Consider the following 2,944-nt stretch of genomic DNA (forward strand, 5'->3'; position numbering starts at 1 on the left):
AGCAGGAAGTGTCAAATACAGAAGTGAAGCTTGCAGCACAGGGCAATTTTTTATTAAGTTGTCTCCACTGTCCAGCAGGCATTTGGAACACCCCAGAGAGAACCACAACATCCTGCACAAATAATTAAACTAATTGCTACAAATGACAAAAAGTGCTGCCAGAGAAAATCCTTGTGAAATTTTCATTAAAGTATTCAATATACATGTAGTTAAATTGCAACTACCCTAATTCTCCTTCATACTCCCTTGCCAGGGAAAAGAAAGAAAAAAGAAAAAAAGAAGAGTCATACAAGTGGGAATCAGGCCTCATATGCCTACTTCCTAAAGCCCTGCAACCTCATGCTATAAGCTTTTTCTTCCTTTAGTCAATGAGTTCCCATCACCAAATAAGGATGAAGACAGGAGAAGACAGGAACGGAAAGCAGGACATCCTGAATCATTCAGTCCCTTCTCCTTTCATTTCCTTCCTTTCCTCTTTCTTTCTGCTAAGAAGTCAAAGTATCACAAGCACTCATTCCTAAAAGTATCTAGCTTCAATCTTTTATAACTAGCACGAGATTCTAGGGGTCAAATACCCGTCAGAACGTGTTACAGAACCTTCCACCTCTGACAGAGTTTCCGAATTCCAGCGACTGCTGATGGCCAATCCATATCCGTTTGATTTTGCGCCAACCTTGCCTTTGGGCCTAAATAACTTCCTTCCTTTTGGATGCCTAGGTCCTTCATGTAATCCTACCACCTCGCTCTGAACCTTCATTTTACATAGCAAAGTAACTTGAGCTCTGTTCACTCTCTCTCTCATCTCTTCTCTAAAAAAGAACAGGGAAGTCTGCAAGATCATTTGCAAAGTGACAGGTTTGTATATGATGGAAGCAAATGAGCAACTGGAGACTCACATAGCCAAAATTCCATTATTCCAGGAACAGAGCTTTAGAAAGTGTTAATGTGTTAGACCACAGATGCATAGCATACTTGAAACACTGGGCAATGTACACAGGCTGACAAACACCTCTACTGTTGATTTCAAGCAGTGACCAAAGAGGGGAAAAAAAACCCACAGAGCAGGAGAGGAAAAAAAAGACAAACAATCTTACACACCAAGGGAAAGACACAACCAACCAACAGTTTTCAATCTAATTCTAAAAATATTTCCAAGTTCTGATGCAACTACTCTTTGCTATTTGAAACCTTTCACAATGAGGATTTAATATTAGCAGGATGAGAGGGTATTTCCATAATTAATTAATTCTGGCTGTTTACTGGACACCAGGTTGCTGGATTTACTTTCACTAAGCTACTTCTTTTAAAAATACGTGTCACATCTCTAAGCCTGGCAAAACCTGGGTACAAGGTCTTATGCATGAGAAAGAGCAACAGTCTCTCAGACATATACCAGAGAAATAAACACACAAAACAGAAAATTAAGCAAGATTGTTGATCAGTATAAACAAGACTCAACACCCCCATGAGTCCCCAAAGGTTTTCAACAAGTATATGAGACATGTAAAATAAATTTAAAATTAATTACATTCTTGAATATTGTATTTAATGTATTGCTTGTTTGGAAGATTAACATCAATACTAAAAGCAGCAAGTGATAGGTATATCAGATTTATTCTATCAAACAAGATTAATATGTAAACAGGATCCCCAAAGATTAAAACAATGTATCTACTACTACCTAAAAGAAAATAAACTGTGCTATACAGTTTATTGTGCTATACAAGCAAAAAAACCCCCGTATTATTTCCCCTCCATCAATACATAACAAAAACAGCATCATATTTAGATCATAACACTTAGATACAATTGGTAACTCCTGCCAAAGAATAGTTTTCAAACAGCTCATCTCTGGGCTAATAATCAAAAGAGTTTGCTAGAAATGTCACAGCAGGAGCTGCTAGATGCCGATTTCTTATTATTTTAATTGAGATGGTTGGGTGGTTAAACGAGATCTGAGCCCGTCTGAAAACGTAGCTACACATGGAATGCTTTAAAGCTCGAGCCTTGTAGGTCTCGCTGCAACTCCCTGCCAGGGGGTAGCACAAACACACCGGAGCAGCCTGAACTGACCATACAGGGGCAGGAATCTGTTCTTCTGAGAGGCATCTCTGCTTCAAGGCTCAGTTCAGAGCTAGTCCATCACCTTAACCTGAAACCTAAAGCAGAGCACGCAGACCTGTTAACCTCAAAGATCAGCCTCCTATAACACTTGGTTCCTTCAGGGTGTTGCCTCGGTACCGGTGTCACTGCAGCCACCAAGCTCAGATCCATAAGCTCAACACAGGCTTCAAAACCAACACCTAACAATCCAGTGTTAACGCTTTTTCTCCCCTCGAGTGTAACCGTGAGGAGCCCAGACCCATCTCCCACACACTCCCACAGCTTGCGTGACACCGATTTAAGCTCCGAGGCGTTTTCCCCACGCACACCCCCTGACGCACCTGACGTGCTGAGGACTGAAAAACAGCTTCACTGAGACTAGCGAGGAGGAGGAAAAACAAAACCCCTTTCTTACAAGCCTAACATCTTCAATATAGTATCTCACACACCTTTACGAAACACGCTGCTGGAAATGTAAAATCCGGCACTTATTAGCTAATTATATAATCCAAGGATTCAACAGATACCATTAAGGACTACGTGAAAAGAGTTACACAAGTTTTGCTCTATTTTTCCCCCGCTCATTTCACCCCGCACATCTGACAGGAGTTTGCTTATTGCCGAGGACACCGCCCACTCACACCTCGGAGAAGACTCTCAGCAGCCACCTCCACGGGGGGGGACACCCCCCCAGGAATCAATAACTTTGATTTTTCTGGAAACCAGGCCGTAGCAAGACGGCTCAAAGAGAAAGTAAATCTGCAGCGCTGCTGCCGCTTCACGGCCTCGGGCCCCGCGTTCCCGGGGGGGGCCCCGCAGCCCGGCCCCCGGGGGGGGACCC

Source organism: Chaetura pelagica, unplaced genomic scaffold, assembly GCF_000747805.2.
Source record: "Chaetura pelagica isolate M959 unplaced genomic scaffold, ChaPel_1.0 scaffold453, whole genome shotgun sequence".
NCBI lineage: Eukaryota > Metazoa > Chordata > Aves > Apodiformes > Apodidae > Chaetura > Chaetura pelagica.